The sequence below is a fragment of the Piliocolobus tephrosceles genome, chromosome 12 (assembly GCF_002776525.5).
Source record: "Piliocolobus tephrosceles isolate RC106 chromosome 12, ASM277652v3, whole genome shotgun sequence".
Taxonomy (NCBI): Eukaryota; Metazoa; Chordata; class Mammalia; order Primates; family Cercopithecidae; genus Piliocolobus; species Piliocolobus tephrosceles.
In genome coordinates, this window is record NC_045445.1 from 3,313,334 (window position 1) to 3,325,897 (window position 12,564).

Consider the following 12,564-nt stretch of genomic DNA (forward strand, 5'->3'; position numbering starts at 1 on the left):
GCAATCTCCGCCTCCCGGGCTCAAGTGGTCCTCATACCTCAGCCTCCTGAGTAGCTGGGACTACAGGTGCGTGCAACCATGCCCGGCTAATTTTCGTACTTTTTGTAGAGATAGGGTTTCACCACATTGCCCAGGCTGGTCTCAAGCTCCTGAGCTCAAGTGACCCACTCGCCTCGGACTCCCAAAGTGCTGAGATTATAGGTGTGAGCCACCGAGCCCAACTAGCAGCTTTCTTCTTATGCCCCCAAAGCACCTTGTCCATCCCTCCTTTGGTGTACTTTTCCAGTGGTATTAGCCTGTCAATCTATGCCTCTGTCCTTCCGCCCCTCACTAGACACACATAGTGCCATGCTTATCCATCTCCAGGTCCCTGCTGCCATGTACAGAGCCTGGTCAAAAACAGACACTTGGTGTAATTTGTTGAACTGAAGTGAATAGCACTGCTTACCTAGAGCCAAGTCAGATGGTATGTGGGGTTGGGTTCCATTATGACTGCACGGCTGATCTGGAAAGAGGAGGCCATTGCAGATGGTGTGGGGTAGGTCAGCTGTGCTCCTGGCCCAGACCCTGGCACCTTCCTTTGCAATGGCTCCAGAACTGGGGGAGCCCATTGCACAGCACCTATAGTGGTTCTCTTAGCCAGAGAACTGAACTGGTGGTATGTTATTCATTCTGTAGTTTAGTTTCAAGACAGTAGACTGGCCAGCAAAGTTAATCTGAGCTTTATTTTGATAGCCTTTAGTTCTGTCCCAGGTTTCATCAATTAAATGATGGCAGGCCAAGCACTTGAGTTGAAGGAGAGATCAACCAAATTGAATTAATGTCTCAGATATGCACTGAAAATAGCACGTGATCCAGTATCCCAGCTGGCTCCATTATCACCACCCATACAAACAGAGTAGATAATGCCATATACACAGGCTCTGAAATATGACTGCCCAGCTCTGTCAAAGCTTCTCCATTCCAAACAGTTGCGAGCAATTTAATCAAGTTATAAATGCTTTTTTCTTACTGAAAAAAATGTGGGACATTTTAATCAGGTCTTGAATTATGTTTATATTACAAAATTGAAAATTTATTATTAATGAGGAGGGATGTTACAAGAATCTAAGCTTCCTTTCTAGAATAAATGTCACTAAATTAATCAAAGACAGAAGGACCACTGATTATTCATGCCTAGGATTCAATTCTGACTGGGTCCACATACATCAGAGCAGGGAAGTTTTTAACATCAGAAATGTGAAGCTAGCTAATGATAGCAATACCCTTCAATGGCCAGCTTGGGAGCCCACCTTGGGGTGCATGGGCCTGGCTTGGAAGGCCCAGCCCAACTGTAGTTCTGGTTTGGCCAGCTGACTCAGGCCTCTCCTGGGCCAGCTGAGAAGCTCCATGCCCTCCTTTACCAGGTGAGTTTGCAATGCACTAATCTTTTTTCCAAGCTCCTCAAGGTGATGAGCTTCCCAGAAAGGGACTCAGGGGTTGCTGGTGGGATTGGTGGGTGTGAGACAGTATCCCTGAACCCCCAATACACATGTGCGTGCACGCACATATACACAAACAGGCATGTGTGCTTGCATTTCAGCCAGGGTAGCCGTGCTCACTAAACTTTCCCGTAACAACCTGTGGGATTTTTTTGTTTTGTTTTGTTTTTGTGACAGGCTCATGCTCTGTCACCCAGGCTAGAGTGTAGTGGCAAAATCTCAGCTCACTGCAACCTCTGCCTCCAGAGCTCAAGCCTCCCAAGTAGCTGGAACTACAGGCACGTGCCACCACACTCAGCTAATTTTTGTTATTTGTTTTGGTAGAGACAGGGTTTTACCATGTTGCCTAGGCTGATCTCAAACTCCTGGGCTCAGGCAATCCTCCCACCTTGGTCTCCCAAAATGCTGCATTAAGTTTGTAAGGAAAAGAGGTTCTCTTTAAAAGGAGAAAAAAACAATAGTTGAGAAACTTCTAGATTCATCAAGCTCTAAGATGATGTGATCTCTTCTGCAGCTTTGTTGGTTCCAGCTTTGTTGATAAGAAGTCAGTGAACATACACCCATCTTATAAGAATTTGGGAAGCAGCTGTTTTTTGTTTGGTTTTGATTTTGATTTTTGGTCTTGTTTTCCCAATTGCCAAATGCCTCCAAGGTGCCTTTGTACAGAACCAAAACAAACTGCTCAGGTAAATGACAGCCTGACACTTTCATATTTCTGATTCATTTGATGTTAGTCATATCTTTCCCCATTGGGAAGATCCATATTTTTGTGACAAGAGTTTCATATTAATTTTAAAAGTAGGTTCAGTGATGTCATAATTTCTCATTTTGTTAAGTCCTGAAGCAGTCATTCCCTATAGAGTAGGGGGATGCATTTCACCAGATAATTACTGTTTTTTATTATGGAGGCAGGAAGAACAATAATATCTTCTTTTTTAGCATATGCCCCTAGTTCATAAAGGAGATGAATAAAAGATTAAGGAAAAATGAGGGGGTAGTCGTTATTATATTATGAATCATTCTTTTATTTACTGTTTGCAGGTACTTGGTAGGAAAGAATGTTATATTCAGAAAGATGAGAAGGCCTTCCCGAGACTTTTGCAGCTAATCCCTAATACTCAGCAGCAGTTATGTATCGATGGCTTGGGGGGGCAGTGAGGTTCACTTCTCAAATTCACTAGGTGAAGAACCAATGTCAGGCCCCCTGGGACTCAGTAGCTATGTAGAAGAAAATACATGCAAGGAAAGCATAGGGGCTGACAGCTAGAAGACACAGATAGGAGGAAAGTTTGGAACATTTTCTTGAGGAGAAACATTTTCTGTGGACTCAGAAAATGTTGGGTTTCTTTTACAGTTTGCTTGAGGAATGACCAATGGAAATGATAAGAGGTTTCTGCTGTACTATCTGAGTGTCGGGCCTGGTAAAGTGATGTGACTTGGATCTGTCTGTCTATTCCCAGGCCTGTGGTTAATAAGCATTGTCAGCAAACAGCTTGGGAAGTAACTGTGCTGTGGTTGGAAGGGTAATGAAATGGGTGCAGACTCAAAGGTAGTTGTATTAGAGGCTCATATTCTTAGATTGCAGTTGTTTTCTGTAGAATGTAGCCGTTGAGTGAAAGCTGTCATCTCAAAAAGTGTACTATGCTAGCACTGAGAAAGGATTTTCATTTTGTTTGGGGACTTTTCCAGAATTGATTTTAAAATAAGAACCATTAATCAGCAAATAGAATTAATAATTCAAATAAAGGCACCCTGAATTCACCCTTGCAGCATACAAAGCAACTCCCACGTGTCATCTGGCTGACCTTTGTACAAATCCGTGTGCAACACATGGGTGTTGTCTCCACTCACCCATGAGGACTGTAAAGGACAGAGTGATTATGAGAATTAGCCAAAAGCATCCTTTGGGACCTGTGACACTGTATACTTCTTAATACTTTTCCATCAGATATGCCCCTTGAAAATGGAAAAAAATAAAAGTGGCAGATGCAGGGATTGGAAGAGACTGTCAGGGTTATGGGGCAGTTAGGAAGGGAATGGCAATATATTTCAGTAGATCCACTTTGATGGCTTTCTGGAAAAATAAAACAAAAGGGCTACCTGGACATCCCCTGAAACCTACTTCGACTAGAAGACCCCAGTGAAATGCTCACTTGGCCCATACACAACTCAGAAAACAAAACCACAATGTTCACATTAATGAATGCAGGCTCCAAGTTTCCCTTAGTTCAAAGCCAACCTTCCCAAATCCATGAAAAGGCATCCTGAATCCCTCCCATGGCTCTTCCTTCCACCCCTGTCTGTCATGCTGGTGTCTATTCATTCAGCCATTCTTCCTGTCCCTAATCCTGCAGGTGTGCATTCAGCAAACATTCATTGCCTGTCTACTGTGTGGTTCCCAACTGCCAAGAAGTTTCTAAGTATAAAATAAAAAATGTTTGACAAAATGACAACTTAATTCAGGATGTTGTTTCTACTCAGGAAACTCCATCATCCTGCCACACCTTACTACCCAACTTTACCCTCCCCTAGTCTCCCACCATTCAGGCTGGCTGGGCTCCTTCCTATTCCTTCAATATGCCAGGACCCATGCATTGCTAAATAAAGAGTCCTTTAGGGTATCTTCCCCATCCCAACACCATCAAGCAACCTTCTCTGTCAGACAATCACACCCATGCATTAGGGAGCTCAATGCCACCCAAGCCAGCTGGTACCACCACTGGGCATCTCAGAGAATCAGTGTTTCTTCAGGTTGAGCCAAAATCCGCCTTCCCTGCACCATTTATACAACCCGGGGCACAAAGATGCCAGTTTTCAATGCCGCTGTTAACAAGAATGTTGGGGCACCAAAAGAAACATGACGGCTCTCTCCTATCTAACTCCACATCCAGAATAACTTGTTAAAGACGTAAGCAAGGGGTAATTTTCTTCATTTGTTTTCTTTTTTCTTTTTTTTCCTTTCTGTATAAATCACATTTAAATTACCTGCTGGGGAGGAATATAAATGAGACTCAGTCAGATCTCATGAGTCATCTTGCAGTGGGAAACAAAGCAGCCTTGCTTCAAAAAGCAATTTAATTAACTTTGTTATGTGCTGTGGAAATAAGCTTTTAAAGATGAATCGAAACAGTTGCATGCAATTGTTTAAAAAATACGTGAACAGCACAAATTACTGTCTGGTTTTTAGGTATGAAAATAGTAAAAGAAATGAAAGATATTTTAAAATGTGAAATAACGTGAAGTTTGCATGCAATATTAAAGAAGAAAAAAACAAAGAGGGCTCTTAGCTGAGTATACGTCAAAGAAAAACAAAAGCAAACATGTCATCCTTTAAAGACAATGCTCTTCTGTAGGGACAGCCCTGTTCTGATCTAGGAGGAGAGGATACAAAGTTCTAGTCTAGCCTTTAACCGTCCCCTCTGTGTCCCAGTGTTTTCATCTGTCAAATGCAGATGAATCCAGTTGTACCTATTTCCCAGAGTTGAGGGTCAAATGAAATAGTGGATATGAAAGCACATTGTAAACTGCAAAACAATGGACCCATATATGACATTGTTCTTGCTCATGAATAATTCCATTTCTTCAGAGTAGGAAAAAAAAAAAAAAAAAAAACCACTAGGAGTTATAACTCTTTTAAACATAAACACTCAACTTACTTTTCTTCCCTCAATATTATACATGTTGAAACACAAAGAACTGGTGCATCACTTTTGTGAATTATGAAGGGCAAACAGCCACATGAGTAGGCCATAGTTCATCCCATTGTTCCTCTCCTGGGAGGGAAGTTGGTTGTTTTTCTATGGTTTCCCTCATGCCCAAGGAGAAAGTTCACTGCAGCACAGTTTGTAGTGTCACTTCTTGCTGTTGGTAAGGAAGCTTTCTGATAGTACAGGTTTGATCGTGTCCCTCTCCTGCTGAAAACCTTTCACTGGCTCCCTGTTGTCTACTTTCCTGCCCCTTAGCCCTGCACTTCTGCCCTGGCCTCTCTGTCCTTGCAGCTCTGCTCTGGCCATTTCGAAGTTCTTTCCCTTTTGGCCAAGCACAGCGTCCACAGGGTCCTCTGTATCCTGGTCCTGTCACCTCCCCAATCCCAGTCCTTCTCACCCTTTCCTACCCTGGTATCACACCTCCTCCTCTGCTCTGGACCTGAAATGCCCTTTCCCAGATCCTACCCCACCCCTACCTCCCATTGCCAACTCCATTACTTTCTCCAAGCAACTAAGTGTCATCTCACCTATAAAGCTTTTAGTGAACTTCCTCTGATCCTAGGGAAATTGATTCCTGTGTGTTCCCCATAGAATTGACTCCCATCTGCCTATCACTTGCATATATCAATTGGAACCCCTCAAAAAAGGGGGTACCTTACTTGTCATTTTCCCTCTCCAGTCCAGGAGCTATTCATGTTCAGGAACCATGTCGTTCATGCCTCTCTGTACCCCAGCACATGACACATGGAATATACTCACTAAATATTTCACAAATTAATATCTGGATGAATGAATAAAAAGTCTGACCTCTACAGCATCAGCCCCAGAGAAATGAATTCAAGAATGACGCAGACTAGGGTGAGACTGATGGAATTCAATCTAATCAACTCCTCCCCATAGATATTGAAACCAGTAAAAGTACTGCTATTCATAGCCTCTGAAGTTTTACTTTAGTTGGATGATTCAACCAATTATTGTATTGCCCTAAGTTTTCTTAAAATTCATTTAGAACTATTCTGAAACATAGTCAACTTATTTATCTTTAGTTCAAGCACACTTCTTGTGAAAGTATGTAAACTTCTAGAGAAAATAAAATCCATATCTACCAGGAAATGAATTTATGAAAAGGATGAACAGACAATAACTAGTAGCCTAGCCCAGGGATCCAAGAGTTAATGTTACCTCCAAAAAGTGTTAATTGGCTTCTTATTCAGCAGAAGGATCCAAGGATCCATTCTAATCACTCATTAGTGATTTTGTTTCTACCAACTCTGAGGAAAAGCCTTTCTTAGTACTTCATGCCACAGCAGAAGTCCATATGTGGTGTTCCATTAAGTTATAACATTAAATTTGTTTGTGTATCTTGTAGAAATCAACCTTACTGACTTATAAGCACAAATCTAAAAGCATCTCATTTACTGAGGACCAAGAAGGGACATATAAGTAAAGTTTTAAAATATTTTAATTTACTCCCTTTAAATCCAAGGGCTTATACAGTCAGACCATTTGTGATAGCAATGTTTCTAAATGTTTTCTACATTTCGTAAGCAGATGAGACAGAATATTTAACATTCTCGTGAACACTCAACATTATCTCCAAGAACTCTGATGCCAAGGGGCTCCTGAGATACAAAGAGAGCTGGTCTGGGAGTTGGAGAACTAAGTTGTCATCCTGGCTTTTTCATGACTTGATGTGTGACCCTCAACAAGCTACTTCTGCCCTCTGGGTCTTATCGGTACAATGAAGAGTGAGACTAGATGATTCTGAGGTGGTTTCTTCCAATTATGTGAGGTATTTATCAAGTTTTCAAGTACATGTAGTGTCTTCTAGAATTTGGTAGGCTAGAGAAGTATAGATTAAACTAAACACAAGAGACAGCTATTATTAAACATTGCCATGACATATAATTTAATAAGACTAGGGTATGTTGAAATAATAAGCAAACTGCATATAATTACCTGGCCATACTTTTCAGACCCAAACTCCTAGGTCTTTTTTTTTCCCTGTGATGTACTCATTTGGTAAGTGGAAAAAAGTAACTTCAACACTTCTGTCACTCCAAGTATCTACTTCCACAAGTAGAGACTACAATTAATATATATGTCCATAGGGAAATCTATTTTCGTAAACTACTTATGAAGACGGTTCCAGAGTGCAAAACAAGTTCCCTAAGCCCCTTCCAACTATGGAAGCAATGACGATTAACAACTGATTTGGTGGAAAATTACTTTGTGCATTCAAAGCCTGAAATGCTGCCAAAATGGGAGAGAATTAACAAAATAACATAGTCAGGCTAGATTGAATCCACAGGAAATATTATAGAAGAGGCACTTAATGAGCTGGGCAAAGGATGCTGCTTGCTCACCAGGTGAGGCTAAAACAAGACCCTTTGCCCAAGTTTTCCATGACAATGCATTGCTAATTTTCTCAAGAAGAATCTGCTCCAGTGGTGAGTCACTGCCCTTTTACTGGCATTATTTTAATGATATGAGATAGAAGAAAAGGTCACAATTTAGATCAATGCCATCTTTGGATGACGGAATAGGTGAGTCATCAAATGAAATTAACGCTGAAGCATCGTTGCCATTTTTGCTGTCTATACTCTCTCCTAATACTCTCTACAAACAAAAAAATTCAATGAGATATTTCAGGAGAGCTGGTTGCTAGGTTTCAGCCTCATTCAAAGCTCTTCATTTCAGCACGGACAAGAAACATGGAAAATTTTCACGATAACGATATTAAATGTATCATGAGGCAGTCAAAGGGTTCAGATGTTTATATGTTGACAGTGGTCACTCTAGCGACTCACATAAAATACAAAAACAAAAGAAACTCAGAGCCGCAAGAACTTTATAAATCATCTTAGTCCTTCCCTTTACTTTACAGAAGACACCAAGATTCAGAAAGGAAAGTGACTTGCCTAAAAGATCACACACTTAGAGGCAAGATGAGATGGGAAGCCAGGTGTTTCATCTCCTTAATCAATGTGCTTCCCAAACATCAGACATTTTTGATTCATATATTTCATTTCAGACTTTAGATTTTACAAAATGTTTCTTATTACTGGTAACAGGAAACAGCAACCAAAACAAAGAAGATGACTTTTTTAAAAGATTTGAAGATTCTCAGTTTTTTAAAAGTCTTGATTAAAATATTTGTTATTAAAATGTGCTGTAACACCCCTCTAAAGAAGATATACAGATGGAAACAAGCACAGGAAAAGATACTCCATATCATATGTTATCAGGAAATTATAAATTAAAACAACAATGAGATACTGCTACACACCTATTAGGATGTCCAAAATCCAGAACACTGACAGCACCGAATACTGGTGAGGGTATGGAGGCAAGAGGAGTTCCCATTCATTGCTGGTAGGAATGCCAAATGGTACAGCCAGTCTGAAAGACAGTTTGGTGGTTTCTTATAAAACTCAACATACTCTTACCATATGATCCAGCAGTCTTGCTCCTTGATATTTATCCAAATGAGTTAAGAACTTATGACCACACAAGAACCGGTACATGAATGCTTATCCTAGCTTTATTCGTAATTGTCAAAACTTGGATGCAATCAAGATGCACTTCAGCAGGTGAATGGATAAATTGTGGTACATCCAGACAGTGGAATATTATTCAGCAATAAAAATAAATGTGCTATTAAGCCACAAAAAGACATGGAAAAAGCTTAAATGTATATTGCTAAGTGAAAGAAGCCAGTCTGGAAAGGCTACATATTGTAAGATTCCAACAATATGACATTCTGGAAAAAGGCAAAACTACGTAAACAGTAAAAAGATCAGCGGTTGCTAGGGACTTGGGTGGAGGAAGGAATGAATGGGTAAAGCACAGGAGAATTTTAAGGCAGTGAAATGATTCTGTGTGATATACTATAATGGTGGATACATGTGATTAAACATTTGTCAAAAATGTACACCACCAAGAATGAACCCTAATGTATACTATGGAATTTAGGTGATAAAGATGTGTCAGTGTTAGGTTCATGTTGATGGCAGGGATGGCTGGGGGTGTGCGAGCAGGTGAGGAGGACATATGGAAACTGTACTTTCTGCTTAATTTTGCTATAAACTTAAAACTCCTCTAAAATATAAAGTACATTATTTTTTTTTTAAATGCTGTCATTTTCTTTTAGAATCTTATACAACTCAAAGATTTTGGATTAGGAAGTACAACACAGCCCACTGGGCTAGCTTACAAGGGAAAGCCTGATAGCTTCTAAGAAAATCCACTAAACATTCTTTAGAATATGAAAGATAATCACTTTATCCCAAAGAAGTTAGAGAGAAGATCTCATGAAATGCACTTAAAAAAAAAAAGCATATTTATTTTTATTTATTCATTTTCTTAAAAAAACAAAAACCTACATTCTGGCTGCTATAACACACATTGCATATTTATAATGAAAACGAAAAAAATTAAATACTCAATATACCAATGTTTACTTTGTTCAAATGATTATATGTCTTTTATTATGTGGTCAAAGTTCAGGAAGCTTGTTCCTTGAGTTCAATGTGACAAGCAAAACATCTGTTATTTCTAGCTAGAAGGGTCCTCCTAAAACAGCCACCCCAATGGTCTATGGTTGGATTATAGATAATCATAACATTATATGAAGGTTATTATAAAGAGTCATTATTAGTAGTAATAATCAAAGCTAAATGAAACAGATAACAACCAACATTAAAATGATCACTTGATATTTTGAAATAGCTACAGATTAAACTTGTAAAACCTACTGCATTAACAGAAAGAACATACATCTTCTAAAATGAAAATGACATCAACTTCTGAGATATAAATAACTGTGTGGTCAAATGATATTAGTTATGAAGAATGTGCACTATGTAGAAAACATTGTGTTGAGGACAGAGATGGGGCCTAGTTCTGGAGGTCATTCACCACTAGTAGTCCCCTACATGTCAGGCCTAGCTGCCTTAGAGGCTTAAGAGAACAGAGCACATATTAATATGAAACTAAATAGAAAGATTTCTAAAAAGGGACATAATACGGAATGGCATCCATTCATTCACCACATGCCTTAGACACCTATTCTGTGCCAGGCACTGGGCAGAGTGGGAGGAAAATGTATTGACATGGTGCCTAACTGCATGGAAATGCATGGACCTCTAGAATTCACCCAGGCAGAAATGGGAGTAGGGGTTGAGAACCGTTTCATGAGGTTCCCTCTCAAACTCTTCAGCACACCATTGTGTCATTGGTGTTTTGAGAAGCTGGTGACCTAGCCAGAGAACTGTGATCATGGGATTCCAGCTTTTAGAGGCTGCCCACAGCCCCTGGTTTGCAGCTCTCCTCCTCCATCAGCCAAGCCAGGAATAGCAGGTTGAATCCTTGTGACATCACATCACTCTGACTTCCTCCTGAACTTCCCTCTTCCACTTTTAAGGACCCGTATTAGTTCCTTGTGGCAGCCGTAACAAATTATCACACACTTGTTGGTTTAACCCATTTATCCCTAGTGTTTCACTATTGGAATGCTAAGCTTATAGGAGTCATTTATATTCTACTGCTCAAGGTCATCACCAAGGTCTGATTTTTCACACACAAAAAATCTGCAACTGCTGGCATAAATGGGTCAAAACAATAGAAATGTATTCTCTCACAGTTCTAGAGGCCAGAAATCCTAAATCAAGGCATCAAGAGAGCCACACTCCCCCGAGAGGCTCTGGGGGAAAATCCTTCCTTGCCTCTTCCAGCTTTTGGTGGCCCCAGGCTTCCTTGGCTTTTGGCTGCCTCACTCCCATCTCTGCCTCCATCTTCACATGGCTATCTCCTCTCATGGGTATGTCTCAAACTCCCTCTGCTCTCTCTTATAAGTATGCATGTGATAGCATTTAGGATTTTTAAAATTATCAAGAATTATCCATCCAGATAATCCAGGATAAACACTCCCTCTCAACATCCTTCATCACTTTTCCCATATAAGGTAATACTCATTCTTTTCCTACATAAGGTAATATCCACAGGTTCTAGGAAATAATAAGTGAATATATCTTTGGGGCACCATACTTTTAGCGAATCACAAGAGCCTGTGACAAATAACACTGGGCCCACCCCAAAAACTGATAATACTCTCCCTGTCTTAAAGTCAGCTGAGAGGCAGACTTAATTCCATCTACAACCTTAATTCTCCCCTGCCAAGTAACATATTTACAGGTTCTGAGGAATCAGATGAGCATATTTGATAGGTCATTATTCTGCCTAGCACACCATGTAACATAACTGTTATATACCAAATTGTGTCCCCTCTAAAAAATTCGTATGTTGAAGATATGGAGATAGGCTCTTTAAAGTGGTAACTAAGGTAAAACAAGGTCATTAGGATGGGCCCTAATCCAGTGTGACAGGGGTCTTTGAACAAAGTGATTAGGACACAAACGCCACACAGAGGGAAGATCAAGAGAAGACACAGGGAGAAGATGGTCATCTACAAGCCAAGGAGAGAGACCTCAGAAGGAACCAGCCCTGCCTACACCTTGATCTTGGACTTCCAGCCTCCAGAACTGGGAGACAATGCATTTCTGTTGTTGAAGTCCCCCAGTCCATAGTACTCTTTTACAGCAGTCACAGGAAACTCAGTACAGTCATCTAATCAAGGAAGCTGTAGGGAAGGGCACAGGGAATGGGAATCTTGGAGCATCTTAAAATTCTGTCTACCACAGGTGACAGTCCCCACCAGACTGTTCAAGCCATTTGGAAGAACTTGTTTAACTTTTCTTGCTTATTCCATTTTCCTGGGCTTTCTATTCATTTCCCACTCAACTTTTTATCTTAATTCTAATTGGTTTGAGGTGAGTTCGGAGGGAGGGTGAGTAAAGGATGGAGGAGGACTGTGTCTCTAGCTAGCCGCAGCAGAAATGGTAGAGGAAAAAATGCATGGTGCCCTTGGCCTGTCCTACACACAATTCTTATGAAAGAAATGGTAGACATGTGAACAGACTTCATTTTTTACAGTCCCCAGTTTCATTTTCTATTGTGAATATTTTTAAAGCAACAAAATCTGGCTATCCAATGTACATTTTTCTTTAAAATGTATATTTTTATAATTTACACATAGCGGAGAAAATCACATTCTGTTCTACTCTAATTCATTCTGTTTACGTGCATGTTCACAGGCCAGAGCTAAACATGATAACATTGCAAATAATTGCAGAATCGCAGCAACAGAGCAAGAGAAAGAGAACTGGTGGGTCTTCCCGGACCTGTGTCTGCAGGACACATCAAGAGCATTCTATGAAACCATGCTAAATGGGAAAGCCCTGCCCCCACATCCGTGAAGAGCACATCCAGTTTCCCTGCTGCTTTGCTTATGTGCAAAAAACCACAGATGTGATGGT